We start from the raw sequence: 20,400 nt of genomic DNA on the forward strand, positions 1-20,400 counted from the left end.
ATATTACTTTATTCCAACTACTATTACAACTATTAACCATGGCTTACACTAATTTAAATGCATGATAAGAAAGGCGAGCTTAACTAGCCTCTACCACTGGCATTCTGCTGGAATCTTATCAGCTCACTGATGCTACATAGCTGGGCTACAAACCATATGAAGATAAGTAACTTTGCTTCCTTATCTTTAAATTTACATCATTGAGTACATGATTACTTTACTTCTAAATAAATACTACTTTATTTCAACTATTAATCAAACCTATTATCTCAAACACATATTACATATTTATTCGACCATTATCATGATTCTTAGACTTTGACATTAATGGTTTGGTAAGTTAAAAAATACACCGGTAGCCGTTGGACCACGAGGCCCAATGTTGAGTTCCAGGACGCAACTCTCCAAACGAACCTAGGTCTAGCAAGGACACCCCTCCAAAGGACCACATGTGGCTGAGCAACCAAAAAAGGCCCCTGAACACCAAGTAATAGGAACCTACAAGAATAGCATATCTAAATCAGTAATAATAAAAATTACACATATTGGTAAAAGTAATGGATCAGTAATAATCAGGGGATTAAATCAGTAAAATTATCAACAGAGCCTTTATATTCTAATTCGGGTACGAGCAGAATAGCTATATTCTAATTTAGGTACTTGCAACATGATCTTGTACTTGTTCAGCCACAAGACAACTTACAACAGATGGTTTCTTAGCACTCTTACATGTAATTAAGTTAATTTCATTGTTTAGATTGGGGGGGGGGGGGTTATGGCTTTGGAGTTTTATTATTTGATACAAACACAAAAACACAATGTGGATTAGCTTCAGTTATATTAAAGTTAGAACTAGCTCAGCTAGAAGCCTAGAAGAGTTGTAAGAGTCAGATGTGAGACTAATAGCATGCTTTTTTAATTTCGATGAATTTCTAGAGAAGTGATATTCTGTAAATAGAATGACTTATTAAATGGCATCTAGGATACATCAGTTTGATTTCTGGCTACTTGTTTGCTAATTTAGGCAGTAAAAATATCTACAAATTTCACCAAATTAAATTCATATAGCAGGTACTACTGTAGGAGGAAAAACTGAAATTTAAAATTTTTTTATTCATAGAAATAATCAAATTCAGGTGTCTGATATGCTTTATTTACAACCACATTCAAATTTTATCTCTGGTGGCAATATGATAAGATTCTGATAGTTCAGTGGAAGAAAGGAAGGAAGGAATTAGGAATTGGAACAAGGAACAAGAAAGAGAGAAAGAATAGGGAAGTAAAACAATGTAATTCTCATCTGAATGTCCTTTACAATCCTCACCCTTTCTTTATAAGCACTACACCCCTTTACCAACTAACTACCTACTTGACACCCACGCACCCATATGCAAGCATACACGCACACCCTTGCAGGTATACACGCACCACCTTGCACACACACACACACCCCCTACACACCCTTACACAACTACAACTGTCACACTTACTTACAAATATGGCAAAATTTGCTCAACAGTAGATTTTTTGGAAAAAAATTCGGTGGCCAGCACACGTTTGAAGTTATTTAGTAAGTTGGACTGTTTTTTGAAAATTGAGTTTGTGAAACTTGAGTTCTAACCCAAAATCGAGTTTCTCAAACTCGATTTACGCCTAGCCATGATTAAAAAAAAAAGAAGGTGGAACTCGAGTATAGCAAACTCGAGTATAGCAAACTCGAGTTCCATGCTTTTAAAAAAAATAACCCAAATGGAACTCGAGTGTAGGAAACACGAATCCTGTTATTTTTTAAAATGGAACTTGAGTTTACTAAAATCGAGTTCCACCTTTTTTTAAAAAAAAATCAAGGTTAGGCATAAATCGAGTTTGAGAAACTCAATTTTGGGTTGGAACTCGAGTTTCACAAACTTGATTTTCAAAAAACAGTCCAACTTACTAAATAACTTCAAACGCGTGCTGTCTATCTAATATTTTGCTGAAAAAATGTTGTTGAGCAAATTTTGCCTACAAATACCTATGCTTCTCTACAATGAATAGTGTCGATTAGTTGAAATATTATACCGTATTATGTGAACAACCATTTTGGAAGAACTAATATTATGAAATCATTTACCTCATACCAAGGGTAGTACTTGTTGTTCCCTTGCAAATGCTCTGGAACGCCTACCACATTCGGATCGGGCTTGATTAAATGTTGGCCATATGTGTGGACAGCCCGCAACACCCTATGAAACTTGCGGTCCACAGTTTCAATGGAATGCTGATATCTGTCTGCCACAGGTCACATCTGAGTATTATGGCCGACGATGTACAAGAATATGGCCACTGCCTCCTGCACGTCAGCACGCCCCTTCCCTTCCTTCAAGTACCCATAATGTTTCAACTCATCAACCAAGTGATAGAATAGATCTAGTGTCATGTGGAACATGTCATGAAAATTGGTAGGATTGCCATCTCTCACTTCAGCCATATAATCGCTTCCACTCAAAATGCTAGTACGTTGTGGGCGCTTGCCGTAAGGCTGTTGGAAATATGCCACCATCTCGCCAATAAGTGGAAATACAAACCAAAACTCCTTCTCCTCACTGTCATACTCTGAGTCCGTGTCTGCACTAGTGGTCATGTCTGTTGGGAAATTTAGACCTCAGTTGATAGAATTAACAAATTTTAAACCCAAGTTGTTAATTATATTTATTATGAATAAACTTGTTAAAACAAACAAACATCAATATCATGTCAAAACTAAGTGCAGCGAAAAAAATAAATAAGACAAGATATGATGAGCCAAGAAAACCAATGAAACCAACTAGTTTCATAGTAAAAAACCTGGGGGGAAACCTTCCCGAAAAGTAATTCACTATAGTAAAGAAAAGTTTCAGATCTAGTACAAAACTTTTGTTCCTAGACTCTAGAATCCCTGTAGATGAACTTACAGCAGAAACCTTCTACCGCTTCAGAACCTCTATATTCTTCAATATATGAACGCCACCCTTTAATGCACGGATCCTAGTACGTGACTCACTCCTTTGCACGAATTCTAGTACGTGACTAACTCACCAACTTAAGAAAGAAGAATGTTGGCTGCAAAGTTCTTCACTTCATCAACAATGAAGGTCAAGAAACACTTGGTTATAAAACCCTAAGGCGCAAAGACGCAGTAGCTTCTTTCAGAGAGAATAAGGCTTCGGTCACCTTTTAAATATGTTCCTCCTTGTATTCTTTTATGTGACGGCCTCTAAAATAAGCCTTATATATGTCTAGGGTTGTGAGAAAAGAAACCCTATACAAATACAAAAGTCTGGCCCAAAAATCAGATCTGGAAATCTGAATTCTCGTAACCTCGATCGATCGAGAAGCTGTCGAGCTTCATTAAACCTCGATAGATAGAGGTGTCAAGCAGCTGTCCGCAGGTGTCCACAGGTGTCCAGCAGTAGTAAACACTTTTTCTTCACTTGTTTCTTGGTCCAATCTTCATGGCTTTAATACTAGACTTGAGCAACATGTTCTTTGAAAAATTAAGCACATCCTAGATCTACCCAAATACTAGTAAAGTGCGTTTTGTCAAAGGATTAGCCAACTACATAAAATATGTCCTTAACAATCTCCCATTTTGGCAAACGTGACAAAACCACAACTAACAAATGAACATATGAGAGAAGTCATAAATCACTCAACTCATATTCACTTGTTGAATATAATAAAATCTACCCTAACACAAACTCTTGAAAAACTTTGCAAGAAGAGAGTTCATGGCATGGAAGATTTTGACAACTTGTATTTCTGAAACACTTAAACAAAACTCATCAAGGCATCTTTGTGTGAAGCAGAAATAATAGATTGCGTACAAATAAAGAAACATGCGTATAAAGATAGAAAAGAAACAACATATGTAGAGGTAGGTGAAGAAAACATACATCATCACACATATATCAAAAATAAGCACAATGTATGTAAACATGGTCACAAGACCTAAGTTACAAGAAGAAGAAGCTAAAAGTAGCTCATACAACAAGAAGGAGGTAAACACTCCCCCTAACAAGATGAAACACATCTCTCCCTTACAAGGGCATGTATTTCTCCCCCTAACTTGTAGAATCTTTAAAAAGAAACCACAAATTCCCCAATTTCTCCCCATTTTTGTCACGATTGACAATGGGTACAAGAAGCTTGAAAGCTTTACTCGAGAAACATAAAGATGATAAAAATGATCAAGGGGGTACAAAGGATCCATAAAAATGTATGAATGTAATAAATAGGGTTGTCCATCCAATCCAGAGATCCGACCCACCCGAAGGATCCGACCTGAAAACCATCCGGCCCAATCAAGTCACCGGTCGGCGGCGGGTCTTTTGTTCCAAAAACCGATGGCGGCGGATTGGTCTCGGTTTTCCTCTCCAGAACCCGAAAAAACCCGATTCGACCGATGTACTAAGTATTTCCAGAAAAAAAAATTCCAGATTTCGGCAGTTATTTCCAGATTTCAGTGACTTTCTCCAGAATCCGGCGATATTTTCCAGATTCCGACCTCAAATTTCCAGATTCCGACTTCAAATTTTCAGATTTTGGCAACAGATTTTCATTTTTCGATGACTTATCAAGTAGATCAAGTGATATTTTGTCAAAATCTAGTGAGATCTCACCGGATCTAGTGAGATCTCACCAGATCCGGTGAGATCTCCACCGTATTTGACGTTTTTTCGCCTGAAATCAACGATTATGGCAGGATTTTTCACCATGGAGGGTTCCGACCGAACTGACCGTGCTTCCGGTGCAAAACCGACCGCACCGATCCGACTCCCTCGCCGGTCGGCGGCGGGTCAGTATTTGTTCAACCTAATTCTATCGGGTCGGTCTTGGGTTGGGCACAAACCCGACCCGGATCGACCCGTGGACACCCCTAGTAATAAAACAAGATGCTATGCATGACAAGATAAGAGAAACATGCAAAATATGTGAAAAACAATGCATGCAGAGGATCTTGATGGATTGAGAGATGTCGAGTCATCTGTCGAGGAATGTATTGAGAAAAGCAATGTCGATAGATAGAGCTATCGAGAAGGTGTCGAGGAACAAAGCAAAGACACGAGAACAGAAGCTCGATCAATCCACCAAGTGTCAAGAAGCTATCGAGAGGACAGAAGTTTTCTCGATCGATCCACCAGGTGTCGAGAAGATGTCGAGATTGCAATAAGAAAAAGCTAAGAAGCTCAACAGATAGCTAGGTATCGAGGAGGTGTCGAGGAGGTGTCGAGCTAGCTTTTAAAAACAGTTTTTCGAGAAGGGAAAAACACAAACATGAGTGCAATCACGCATGCAACTCAACCAATGATCCAATCAACATATTAGACTCTCAAAATCATCTCCCAACAACAATTTTAAGCACATGGATCCCAAAACACACACACACTAAACAAGTCAAGACAGTTTAACGAGTATACATCAACACATGTAAACCTTGTGATGGTCAAATTACATTGTACCTGCACATGTATCAAGAGTAGCAAAGAATATTATGTGTTGTGTGTGAAAACATCACAAGAATGCATAAGTGTCTCTATGTTATGACGATTTGAGATATGAGAAAATCACTTTAACTCACACACAATCATAATTGTCTGATGGGGACTATCACCTTTGAGGTACATCCTATAACTCCCACATCTCCTAGAAAACACACTTGCAATCATATTTAAAGTATTTTGTTCTTTTTGCTTTTATTTTCTTTGCATATTTTCTTTTTATTAAGCAAATCATGCATGGGTATACAAAGGAGAGAGAAGAAATACCCAATTATGTTAAGCTTTTGACATTGCACTTTTGCTATGCCGAAGCATACAGATGTCATTTCATGATTCGCGGGTTACAGTAGTGAGATGGTTATTTATGCCTTTCTCTTAGGATTTTCTAGTCATTCCCATCAAAAAGAGTGATACGAGTGTTAAGTACAAAAAATCACTTAACCTTACTCATCACAAACAAAGAGCCACAAATCTCACTTGCTTAGTTGTGCATAGAGAGGCTCATTTAAGCTACAAGAGATACAAAGTTTAGAAAACTCTGTTTCAATGGCTATTTTAAGGTTCACAAGAACCAATATACACAAACACACATTGTTTTTGTATTTTTTTTTTTTTTTTTGAAAACAAAATAAAATAAAAACTAAACAACCAAACAACCAAACAAAAACAGACAAACAACATGAAAGCATGAAAGAAAGATGTATATGCATGAAAGCAAGAAAGGAAAAAAAATGCAGATGCATGAAAGCATGATTTCAAAAGAAGATAAGAAATCAAGCAAAGAGAGTCCTACTTTAGATAGAAAGAATTAAAGCAGAGGACAAACAGAAAAGACAATTAAGTCTTAGGCTCCTTTCTCACCCACACAACACGAATCTTTGGCCGTGAAGATGAAAATGCACGTGTCCTAGTATGATTACTAAAGGACATAAAGGAATTAGAATTCCTCTTAAATTGAGTTAAAAAGCTTAAAACTTTAAATAACTCACCAAGAGTTTCCATGACAACGGGGGTCAAGGATCACACTCAGAAAATTAATCCAATCAGAGTGTACCCGCTTTGATACCACTTGTTGAGAAATTTAGATATCAATTGATAGAATTAACAAGTTTTAAACCCAAGTTGTTAATTAGATTTATTATGAATAAACTTGTTAAAACAAACAAACATCAATATCATGTCAAAACTAAGTACAGCGGAAAAAATAAATAAGACAAGATATGATAACCCAAGAAAACCAATGAAACCAACCAGTTTCATAGTAAAAAATCTGGGGGGAAACCTTCCCGAAAAGTTTCACTATAGTAAAGAGAAGTTTCAGATTTAGTACAAAACCTTTGTCCCTTGACTCTACAATCCCCGTAGATGAACTTACAGTAGAAATCTTCTACCATTTCAGAACCTCTGAACTCTTCAATATATGAACGCCACCCTTTGATGCACGAATCCCAGTACGTGACTCACTCCTTTGCACGAATCCTAGTACGTGACTAACTCACCAACTTAAGAAAGAAGAATGTTAGCTGCAAAGTTCTTCACTTCATCAACAATGAAGATCAAGAAGCACTTGGTTACAAAACCCTAGGGCGTAAAGACGCAGTAGCTTCTTTCAGAGAGAATAAGGCTTCGGTCACCTTTTGAATATGTTCTCCTTGTATTCTCTTATGTGACAGCCTCTAAAATAAGCCTTATATATGTCTAGGGTTGTGAGAAAAGAAACCCTACACAAATACAAAAGCCTGGCCCAAAAATCAGATTTAGAAATCTGAATTCCCGTAACCTTGATAGATACCTTGATCGATTGAGAAGCTGTTGAGCTTCATTAAACCTCAATAGATAGAGGTGTCGAGCAGCTTTCCGCAGGTGTCCACAGGTGTCCAGCAGTAGTAAACACATTTTTTTCACTTTTTTCTTGGTCCAATCTTCATGGCTTTAATACTAGACTTGAACAACATGTTCTTTGAAGTATTAAGCACATTCTAGATCTACCCAAATACAAGTAAAGTGTGTTTTGTCAAAGGATTAGCCAACTACATAAATATGTCCTTAACAATGTCATCATCACAATCACTGATATCCATGCCATCATCACTGAAACTAGTGTCCATGTCATCACCATAACCACCAATGTTGATGTCATCATTGTCGGAGTTAAAATAAGTATCGTCAAAATCATGCTGCCAGAAAGGATCACTAGGGGAGATCATTATGCCCTATACCCTGCAAAAACCAAAGCATTAGAACCAAAGATATTGCAATATATAAACGGACAAATTAATATAAAGTACTAAGGGAATTGCAATAATGTTAGCTGAAATCACCTTACAATGTAAGTAACATGAACTAAATAAAAAATATTATAAAAAAATATAATACAATAAAAAAAACACCGGTACATAACAATGCCCACACACTAATTTAAATAACATCAAATTCATGGGCATAGTTCACAACACTTTAACATTACAATAAAACTACATTAAATAAAAGTGGTCAACTGAATAAGAGAAATAAAACCAAACGTCGAACATTGTCCAAGCACACACACATAAAGTCCTTAAATAGTACTTAAAAACTAAACCAAGTGATTCACACCGAAATCACATAACAAAACATCACAAAAGCAATCCTCATTAATTATCTGATTGCTGAGCATGGTGCTCCATCCACGTCCTCCTCCTATGCTTTGGCATGCCCATAAACAACACCCTTTTCTCTTTCTTTTGGAGAGCCTCGGCGATGTTAACATAAGTGTCATCATCAAGATCTTCATACTTGTTCAACACTTCTAAAGCTCTCCTAAGTGAGCAAGGCTCGCCACCACCGGCGGATTCTGCAACATGATCAGAGCTACCACTAGACTTTCCCTTTTTGTTGGAAAACCTTTCCCTTGCCAAGGTAGTGCACTCTTGAAGAGCCGTGGTCATCTCACTAGCCTTATCCACTTTCCTGGCAACCTTCTTCCCCTTGGTAGTAGGCTCTTCCATGGGACGTTTGTCCGCACGTTGGGTTTGCTCATCAACAGGGGGATCGTCTTGGGTTATGCCCTCCATGTTGGGATTGTAGCAATTATCATCGCCCAACTGGGTATGACGTGCCTTATTGGCAAGTTCCTCCTCCAGGGCACGCTCTTCATCACTATCTAGGGCTGGCATGTTTGAGGAAATTTGAAGGGAACCGGTTGCAGTATTAGGGGCAAAAAGTTGCTTCAGGTTGTCATAATTAGGACACCCTTACTTCCGTAATGTAGCTGCCTTAGAATCCCCTTGAAATGACAATATATACATTAAAATCCTGCTAATATGAAATAGAAAATTACAAACAAATATGCAAAGAATTAGGGTAGTAAATATAACATACCGCAACCACGTTAGCCCACACCTCCTCAGAAGTAGTAGCCATTTGGGTTGTCTTATCCCACCTCAACCCGATATGCCTCAAAAGCTGGCCCCACTTTCTCTATTTTTGCCTAAGCCTATTATGCTAATCTTTCACTTGCTTAGGGAGGAAACTCTTCCCAATTTGCTCATTTAGAGTTTTCGTAATTGATAGCCAAGCTTTAGCTTTAAAGACACCATGTTCCATATTCCCCTTTTGTTGTTCATCGACCACAATGTCAATGAAAATTTGTTCAATGTGGGGAGGCCACATTTTGTCGTCAGCGTCCCTTGTGCCATCTAATACAAATTTTCCAAAGCAATTGCATATGTTAATATATATGTATATTAAAAGTTTTATGAATGTGCCACTTGAATCTCTAACCAACCACTCAACTTAAGTGAAGAAGACAAGAAAACCTATTTAGAAAGCAATTTATTTCAAAATTCTTCAGGTGTCAATTTCACAATCAGCTGCAGTACTAAGATGTAAAGAAATCAAAGGAAAAGATACTACCTACTGCTAGTGACATAATTTGTAGAGAAAATTAACTAAAACATACCAACTAATTAGAATGGAGTAAAAAAAGAAAAACCACATATTTCTCTTCAAGGCAGAATAGTAAAATTAAATATAAAAGACTCACAAACAACCCCATGAATATAAAATCACATATAAGAATGAAAGGTTCCTAATAACACATGTAAGTTTCTAAAAACAATAAACATAACAGAGTATCCATAATGAGACAGTTATGCATTATAACATGCTATATGGAAAAAAAATGTCAAGCAATAAAGAAACAGATCAATCCTACTTTAATTAATAGTCATTCAAGTGATTAACATAAAACTCATCTGCCATAAAATTCGACCTTATTAGCCATGTTCCTCGCTATTTTGTTATAGGGTATGTTGTTCTGGCTATGGCTTTTTTTCCAATGATTTCTCATTTCTGAATTTCATTTCTGGTTCTTTACATTTGAAGCATAGGACTCATATGGGAATTTGTCACATTCCCTGTGTTGAATACTACCAAGTATATCATATTAGTGAACATGTCACCTAGCATATTTTGGTAAAGCCACATCTAGTGGTACCAGCAACAATGGTTATTCCATGTATATGTGAGAGATTGTGACTCATGCACCCATTACCATTTGGCAAGATATCACATCATTTTTTGGGTCACTAAAATCTATTACCCTTGAAAGGGGAAAAAATATTGCAGTACTGCTACTTCATAGATTGGACTATAGTTATTCTTGGACACAAATTGAAGCAACAATCTAATATTGTTCTGTATTAATTCTAACACAATGTTCTTCATCTTTTATTATTATTATTATATTTTTTTTATAGACACAGGTTCTATGATATGATAAATTTTTTCCAACTATATCAAGAAGCCTTCTTTTGCATCACATCTCTCATTAACAAGGCCATTTGTCCAAAGAAGTTAAATTTTGAGAAATTCAAGACATTATCAAGAAGGTTATTGGCATGCCCTCTCACAACAAGGTAAATGTAACCAGTAGGATATTTCAACCACAAATCCACGAACATCAAAATCTGATAAAGCTCAAGTGCTCAACTAACCTAGTAAAAAAAAAGTGCATTTGTTCATAATGGCATGACCTCCATGTGAGGAGAAGAATAATTACCAACAGGACATGCCACCACACGACCAAAGTGCAAGGAAACAATTTACGTGTGACTTAGCTCATCAAACCTGGTGCTTAAGCAAGATATCTCAGTAAACTAGGAGTCAAAGCCACAACCAATTTGAATTAAAACCATAAACAAATGCCAAAGTTAAACATAGGATTTCTAGATTATCAAGCCAATCAATTTATGTAGTAATCTATCAATGCATCCAATAGTGCAATACTAAAATATAAAATGTTTCAAAGTGCAAAAGGGTTTAACACTTCGGGTTCAAAACGAAGATAGAACTTAAGAAATTCATAATATTTCAAAAGATTACGAGGAATGCTGTCTCACAAGCCACAACCAACATTAGTACTTTAAATCAAAAACCCCCTTTCACATCCAACAAAAAACCCAAATCAGACCATGGACATGGAAAATGGAGAGGGATAGAGAGATATATATTGCACCTAGGAGAGGGAGAGAGAGAGAGAGAGGTATGGACACGGTGCCAGAGCTCGGTAGACTCGCCGGTGAAGATTCAAGCCTGGTTTAGTGCTTCAATCACGCGTTGTTCTCCAATCACGTAGTGTTCTTCTCAGGCCTAGTTCAATGCTTCGATCACGAACTGTGGTGCCATGGAGCGAGGTCGCAGGGGTTGAAGAGGGAAGTGAAAATGAGAAGAGGTTGAGAGAGGGAAGTGAGAAGAGGGAAAATTTTCAGCAAAAATTTTGGGGAGAAATGAAATGGAACAGGGGAGCTCCAACGGTAATAACCCAAAGCCTAAGATGGATGTGACAATGCACTGGCTTCGAAGCCCACAATCTCATCTTATTTACGGACTTGCCACTGAGTTTCAGTTTTCAAGTTTTGAAGACACCTGAAACCTGTTTTCACTTTCCATCACCCGCATCCATTTTTTTGAGTCATTGAGTCATGAAAATAGTGATCCAAAACTCCTCCAAATAGATGATCATCCATGGGTCCCACTCAGTTTGGATGATGGATCATGGAAATTGAGTGATATCAGTCAGTTTTCATTTCATTCAAACAAGCTCTAAATCACTCAAAAGATATGGATTTATCCTTCCTACTTTTACCTTCTTTGATTCAAATGAACCACATACAGTGCTTTATTAACTGAGAGAAATCATAACGAAATAATCTTCAGAGAAATGCAATTTGACAAGTCCTGGATTCCCTTGGGAACATCAATAACTCCTTGAGAACACGAACCTTCTCATATGAGCAGAAGAGACTGTCATCGTCTTTAAGAATCTTGCCATCTTAAGGATATGTCTAACAAATTCCAGCTGATAGTTTAACCCTTTAAATCCTAAAATGAAATGTCTTGAGGTGCGATGATATTCATTTAGGAACATCCTCATTGGTCATCCTTTCAATGATGGAACTATCTTTCCTATCACAAATCAAAATTCTTTTTACTGACAACAGAGATACAGTAAATACTTTGATTGATTCAGGATCATTTGAGGGGGAAAAAAACATTTGATCATTTGATCATAATATACCTTGTGAAAGACTAGTACTGCAAGATTAGGAGCTCGATGAAGCAAGTGCGGGAGCACATTCCACAAACAAGTACCACCATGAAAGTATAAGAAAGCCAAATTATGAAACATGGGAAGATCAAATTCGGTGGCTTTACAGAGGCACTGCACAACAACATACTAATCACAACAATATAACTGCCTGTCCAAGAAAAAAGTGTTGAGCCATTTAATAATAGAACATGGAAAAACGTGCTTTACCTTTGCTGAATATGAGTCCCTTTAATTTCAAAACTACTAATGTTTTAACATGATTAAACAAGGTAGAGGGGAAGATGAAGAATTGGGGAAAACCAATGTGGAGATCGAGCTCTTCCAAGTCATGAGAAAGCAGAATGTGGAGCCATGTTTCGACATGGATTGGGTCAGAACCATCATTCCTCCAGTAGAGGCGAGAGTGTTTGAGGGGATTCACATTATTGCGATTGCAAAAAGCCAAGACCCAGAACACGATATGTGAAAATGTAAAAAGATTCAACTGATCATGATGACGATGTTGTTGATTAGGAATTTGCTCCTTGGCTGAAGAAGATATCCCCTCAAATTCGATGCTCTAGCAATCTGTGAAGGAGAAGTGGTCACTGACCTCAAGATCTAAAGGGTGACACCAATGGGTTCTCTGCAATCTGTCTCAGAGATTCAAAATCAGCCTGCATTTTCAAAGATTAAAGAAATATCCCATCAATGAAATCCTAAAGAATTTATATATAAGAAAACCCAAAACAAAATAATAGAGTAACTTACTCTGTTTGGTTGCTGAGAAAAGTGTGAGAAAGTAAAAATATAGAATGTTAGAATCCAATCAGAAATGCCAAAATTTTGCTTCTCATGTTTTTCTCTAGGCAATCAAACAATCCATAACAGCACAAAGAGGGAAAGATAGAGAGAGAGAGAGAGAGAAGGATTACAAGTGTGAAACTTCATTCACATATGGCAAAGATACTTGGAAAGAAAGACTTTGTATTTTCTCAGATTACTTCCAGAGAAAATTAAAAGAATCAAACATCAACGTAGTAAAATTTCTGGGTTTGTGTTAGTTTGATCTTTGAGGTAGGGGTAAAGAAATTAAAAAACCCGGCAATTATTATGTTATCTAATCTACACCCAAACCTCTCTCTCTTTCTGGGTTTATGTTTCTTTCTTCATAAAAAGTTTAAAATTTTTACTCTCAATTTTGTTAGAGAAATAGGTTGGAATTGATCATGACAGTACGATGTTAGATGGACTGCCAGATGAGTTTCCATCCAACTGTTTGGCATTGCCTATTGCCCATTGTTGTTTGGAAGGAGTGGGAGTTGGGTTAGAAAGGGGCTCTCCGGCACTCTCATGAATAGAATTGAGATCTCCGTCCAGGTAGGAGTAGGAGTCCGGGGCCTGGTTCAAGCCCTTTTCTCTTGAATGAAGAGTAAAAAGGAAATTCAATTGTGGCTACTAATGCAGAAAAATGTTACAAAAATCTAACTGCTACATGGCACAAATCCTAATCCCTGAGCCTGAAAGTTCACAGTTGGAAAAGATAAGCTTCTGTGATGGGATTCACCCAAACTGCAGTAATTTAAAGTTGGTCTTAGAAGCCATTGTTGTGCCAAATAGCATTATCAATTGCAACAATTTTTTAGATAGACACAAAATTTTAATGGTTCTTTTCAAGTTTTCCTCTACTAATCTATTTGGAAAGACAAAAAAGTTTAATTCTTCTTATCAAATTTTCCTCTACTTATCTTTGGAAAGACACAAAATTTGGATAACCACAAAAGCTTAATGTTGATATCAACATTTATTTTTCCCTTCACTTTATGAATAATCACATTTTTCATTTTTTTAATACATGATTTTTTTTATCAACATGAACAAAAAAAAAAACATAGAAATTCAAGTCCTGCAAAACTAAATGTCATTTTTTTTTAAAGTACTCTTTGTGTGAGAAACATTTCTTTGGATAGACAAAATTTTAATTTTTCTTTTTTATTTTTTCTCTATTTATCTTTGGATAGACACAAAAGCTTAATGTTGATATCAGTTTTTTATTTTCCTTCACTTTATCAACTTTTAGGATTGATTTTACTTTTTTAATGGCAGGACATGTACTCACTCCCTATTAAGAGTTTTTTTTTTTTTTTTTTTTTCCTTTTTTTTTCCCCTTTCAATAGCCCCAAGACCAAGAGAACATTTTTTTTCTTTTATTTTTCCAGATAAAAAGAACAGTTGTACGTTAAAAATTTAATCAATATTACACTCTTATATGAAAGATAATTTACTTGAAAATAAACTCAATTAACTAAGTTTTAAAAAGATATAAAATTCTATTTCAACTTAAAGTCTATTTTAACTTTTTTTTTTTAGATCTATTTTATCTAAAACCAAAAGTTTCGTTATAAAAAAAAAATCTAAGATTTGAAACTTTTGGAGTGTGCATATATATATATATATATATATATATATATATATATATATATATATATATATATATTCATTTTGTTCATCATTTGATTTATTGAGATTCATAAATATTCAATGTTGAAGATTCATAAACGGTTCTATGAAACCAAACATGCAGAGCATAAAATGCAAGGTGTTTTACTTTTATGTATTGAGTATGTCATATCGCATGCCTTTTTAGGAGTCAAAAATGTTGTTGAGACCCAATCGGCATGCCAATAAATTCTTAGAATTACAAACGTTAATAGGATCATAGAGAATGGAAGATAGAAAATGTTCATAATATAAGGTGAAGAATTATGAATTGGCTATTTATTTTTGTTTAAATTAATGTGTTTTGACGATAAGAATCAAAAAATTTTAATGTAGTTAATTTGAGTAATTATTCAATACTCGCGACATACCTTGACATGGTGACATGGTAATCATTCCTCTGAATTTTTATTTGGAATAATGTTAGGTAAATATAAAGGGTGTTTTAGAGAGTACATAAAATTATCTATCATTTATGTGAGAGAAAAAAGTGTTACATCATTGTATTAGAAGAGTATTTAAGTAATTTCCATTTGATTTACTCCAGGTGAAACTATATTAAACTTTCAGCTTTCAAGTGGTTTAGTAATCATTAAGATAATTTTGATAATGTTATTAAAATATATAATTTACACTCTCATTTATTCTTAAGGTTGTTATTGAAGATTAAACTCTATTAATAATAATTTACTATGAATAAAACTTTATTTTCTATGTTCTAATAAATTTAAAACTGTACTTCACTTAAAATTCTATTACCAAGTAATTTAAATAAATTTAATCTTTATTTAGAATATATATCATAACTATATGTTTTAATATGTATAATTTATGCTGCCACTTAAATAATGCTTCCAAGTGTAGGATTGTCGTGAAGCAATAACTCGGTAAGTCCAAGGTCAAATCCATAGGGAAAAGAAAATTGATTAGAAAACCACAAGAAAACAAAACTAAAAAAAAAAAAAAAGATTATTGAAGAGATTTTGATGATTTGGTAAAGGTAATTTAAATTGAGAGAAAATAATAATATATTAAGGTTTAGGGATCCACATACAACACATCTGTGGGCGTTAAAAACTAACCAAACCGGGTGTACCGAAGGTATCCACAGGATATGGTTTAATTTACGGACACAATTTATTTATACAAAAGAGAAACAGGGTAGAACACTCCACAATGGGAAACTCAAACAACTGATTTTAAAAAAACCTCCTATATTTCAAATGAGACTAATGTATTACAATAGGAAAAATTCTATTCCTTGTGGTGTTGCACTACATTAGATAGATAACTCTCTTTCTATTTTGCTTTTCTGTCCCTTTTTTCCCAACCCCCTTCTATTTGCCTATTCCCTTCCTTAAATAGGTACATTTTTTTTCCCTTTATCCTTGCAACTATCCTGTCTTCAGCCGAATTTTCAAAGAAAATTTCCTCTTCTTTATCAGTTTCTTCCCCTTCCTTATCCTATAACATGACTTTTGGGGGTGTTTGTATTGTTCAGGTTGTCTCATATGCATTCAATGTGGTAGGGGTTAGGTGGAAATCCCCTCTTTAATAAGGAGGTGAAGATCTCTATCCTTCTTATAGGTTCTAGAAGATTTCTCGAGGTTCTAGATGCCAGCTATAAGTAAGACATGGATCATCCATGTACATCTCCTCGGATAAGACTTTGCTCCATGTAGCTTACTACCTATTTCACGGGAACGATCTACGTGGATTCATTTTCCCTCCTGAATGCTTGGGATAACCGTATTCCACTCCATCACATCTTGTAAGTTATTGGGCCCTCCCGTGAGCATAGGGGTTTGGCCCATTCTACTCCACGGGGTCCAACGGGTATTTGGGCTCCAAGCTTGGATGAGGACTTTTCCACTCCCTACAACATCTATTAGTAGTCTTAATAATATTGATTTTATAACTCAACTAAAATTCATATGAATGATGACCTTAGTTGGATGATTTAACAGTAAGAACTCAAGAATTAATTGTCTAAGGTAATTTCATGAAATTGATTGATTTTAGGCAAAAACAAAACTAGTGAATTAGTTCATAGGGAATACTAAGCATGTAACATGCCCAGAGTCTATGATATAGGGATGACAATTTCTACCCGACCCGCGGATACCCGGCCCGACTCAACCCTAATGGGTCGGGTTTTACTCGGCCCGATTAAAAATAGGGTCGGGTTTGGGTTTTGAAAAAAAAAACCCGAAGCAGGTTCGAGCCAGGTCCTGCTTTTTACAAAAACTTGGCCTAAACCCGAACCCAGCCCGATTCGCTTAAAATTAAAATTACCAAAAAGAACCCTAGCATATATATAAACTTAAAACCCCCCCCTCTATTCTCTCATTTCACTCAACCAACTACCCTAGCTGCCCTTCCCACTCTCACTCACTCTCCTCTCATGCCTCACGCCGTCGGCCACCGAATGTCAGCCGCCCCTCTCTCATGCTCTTAGCCTCTCAGTCTCGCTCTCTTTGCTGAAGAAGACGAAGATGAAAATCTAAGATTCTCACCGCAAAGCCTCTCCGATCTCACCCAGTTTCATTCAATATTGCTCCCTATATTTGCTTTGCACTGAGTTTAGTGATAGCTAAAGCCAACAACCACAACGATAGTGATTTATGGCAATGGTTTTTGATGTTCTTCTTCCATTTTTTCTTTATTTGATTAGTGGGTTTGGGGAATTAGATTCTCTTTGTTTAACCTGTGGGTTTGGGGATTTAGATTTGGTTGTTAAGATTTGATGTTCCTTGCATGTGCTTGTTTTAGATTTTGATTTCAAATGTATTTGGTTTCTATGAATAGTTTGATTTTAGCTAGAATAGGTGCTGATCAAGAGGCAGATTTCCTTTTGTTTTCCAGTCCGCCTGTGGACTTGCTTAAGACCTTAGAGGATGACTGTAATGGAGTTTATTTCAACAGACTTTGTGCTAATTTGGATGTAGTTGTTTAGTTTGATGATATTGTCATTTTTAACCACAAAAAAAAAAGTTTGATTTCAACTGTATTTGGTTTCTGTGAATAGAAAATTTGAATGGGTATGGTGGATTTGATTTGAGATTTACTTGGATTTGTTGTTTGTGCTATTGTGATTCTTTTTTCTCAAGAAAACATAATTTTTTTTATTGGGCCACTGTTAGGGGATGAAGATTGGGCCCTGAAATGGCTTGGTTGGGCAGGGCTCGCATGGCGGGTCTAGGCCCTGAAAAAAAAATCCGTTTAATAAATGGGTCGGGTTTGAGCCATGGGTCCTAGCCTGCAGGTCGGGTCCGGGTATGAAAAAACCTAGCCCGAACCCGGCCCATTGCCATTCCTATTACGATAAATAAAAAAATTATACAAATTCAACACTATTCTAGATGAGTAAATTAATATAAAAAAAAATTACATAAGCATTAAAACCATTAAAGAATTGTTAAGAACATACCAATAAATAATTGGGTTTCACTCCTTAACTTAGCAAATCTTCTAGCAAGCCATAATACCAAATAAAAGTCTAAAAACTATAAACTTTAAGAAAACCTAAATTTCGTTCTTCAAAAGCTCTCTTCTGAATTTTGCCCTAAATAGGCTTTAAATAGGTCAAGTAATCCTATTACAAGTTGAATCTATGTTTTAAGAAAATTCCAAGTTCTCAAGCTTCACTTAATTGAAGTTTTTGGCCCATTAAAGCAGGCGTGCAAGTTGAAATCCTAATCCAAATTGGATTTAGATTAAGTACAAATTTCCTTTGATTCTTTACTCCAATTGGATTCAAATTTATTTGGGTTGACCTTCCTTGACTTTATTATGGCCCCTATAAAAGTAAAGTTCATTAGCCTTCTTCTTTGCACAAATCTGCTCATTTATTTCCATCCTCATAGAACATCCTTTCAATGATGGAAGTATCTCCCTCATCACAAACATAAAAATCTGTTTCTTCCTGTGAACAAAAGTTATAGTAGTTACTTAGATCAATTCAGGATCATTTAAAGAAAGGGAAAAGTTAATGGATGCCCTAAGAACATTGCCTTAGGAAATATTTTTAGAAACTTTTTATGGAAAAAGAAAAAAAAAATTAATTTTTTTGATAGCTTTTTATATTTCATATAAAAGCGGTGTTAAATTTTTTATAAAATAATTTATAAACAAATGCTGTAAGAACACCTTTAATAGGACATTTCAAGAAAAAGGGCATTTCATTATTTGAGCATGACGTAGCTCATGGAAAACGGAAGCACATGCCACAAACACTCAGCAACACAAAAGTTTAAGAAAGCCAAATTATGAAACATGAGAAGATCAAATTCTGTAGCATTACGGAGGTACGGAGGCATTGCACTACAAGATAATAATCACAACAATATAATTGCTTGTCTAAGAAAAAGTGTTTTGCCATTTAACAATAGAACATGATAGAACGTGCTTTAAAAAAAGAAAAAGAAAGAAATTTATTTACCCGAGTGAGATATGAGTCCAAATGAAGGCATTTAACGTTAGAGTACTTTGATGAAGTCAATAATCCTATTTCCATTATCTTTACTATCATCGAAATCAACCACAACATCCGCCTCAACTAAGTTAGATTTCCTAACAAAACGGTTTCAATCATATAATCTCTTAAACAAAGGTACTCGAGAGCTGGGGCATTTATCTCAAGTTTGTTGTACTAATAAACACAAGAAGCAAAATCTAAATATAAACTTTTGAGTGTAGCAGCCTAGCAGGTACACAATGATTTTCAAAATAATATACATATATGTTTGTAATTCTAAAGACAAATTTTGGAGGGCAGAGCAGCAATTGAGGAGTCTCGAGTAAGAGTCACAGTTTGCATACAGGCCATCTTCAAGAAGCAGACTCTTGAGATTTTGGAAGCCCGGGAGGGAAGAAGGATTAAGAACAACATTGCCCTTTAATTTCAAAATTACTAATGATTTAGCATAATTAAACAAGGTAGAGGGGAAGTTGAAAGGTTGGAGAGGACAAATGAGGAGATCAAGCTCTTCCAAGTTAGGTGTAAGCGCGGCGTGGACCCTGGACATGATACGCGCAAGTGTTAAATGATTCTTATTCAACTGATCTTGATTAGGACTTTGCTCCTCATTTGAAGAAGATATCCCTTCAAATTTGATGCTGTCAAAGTCGAGCTTTGGCACAAGAGTCCAAAGTGTCTTCCACCTGCTGGACAAAATGCTTGTGACAATAGTCTCTTTGGTTGTGAGAAAAGAGAGGATATGGCAGAAGAGTCTGTTAGATTGTTGATCCTGTCTTCGACCACTATTGGTTTGTGGCATTTTGAGGCTGATTTAGCCATTCAAAGCTTTTGCTATTGAGCACAAGCTGGGAAATAATAGGGTTTGGAGTTCCCAATTAAAAGAAACTTTGCAATACCATGCCAAACCAAATTGGTTGCGAAATAGGGAAAAGCACAATGGACCGTGGACCGAGAAAACTACCTATAATTGCTCACTCCCAATGCTTGGATAAACAAGATGCTTCTATGAATGTACAATAACACCAATAAATTTAGAGCTGTTATACGATTACAACAAAATATCGCAATATTTTTCAACAGTTGAAGTATTAGCCCATCATAAGTTAAAATTAAATACTATATTAGAACCCATTACAATTGAAAATAAAAGTGTTGAAACATTCTGTTATTTCTCTAGACTTTGTCTTGATTTTTAATATATAAGTATATCTCCAGACTTTGTCTAATTTTAATTAATACGATCAACTCAATTAGAAAAAGTTACAATTTACAACTGATAGGGTGCTGATTTAGCCTATCTCCAAGTCGTCCATAAAGGTCGTCCATAACCC

At 35.8% G+C, this 20,400-nt stretch overlaps 1 pseudogene; it reads right to left on the bottom strand.

The window, feature by feature from the left end:
* Positions 1-11,383: 11,383 nt before the first annotated feature.
* Positions 11,384-19,888, bottom strand: LOC142639584 (putative FBD-associated F-box protein At3g50710; annotated as a pseudogene).
* Between the last annotated feature and the right edge of the window lie 512 nt (positions 19,889-20,400).

Source organism: Castanea sativa, chromosome 6, assembly GCF_040712315.1.
Source record: "Castanea sativa cultivar Marrone di Chiusa Pesio chromosome 6, ASM4071231v1".
NCBI lineage: Eukaryota > Viridiplantae > Streptophyta > Magnoliopsida > Fagales > Fagaceae > Castanea > Castanea sativa.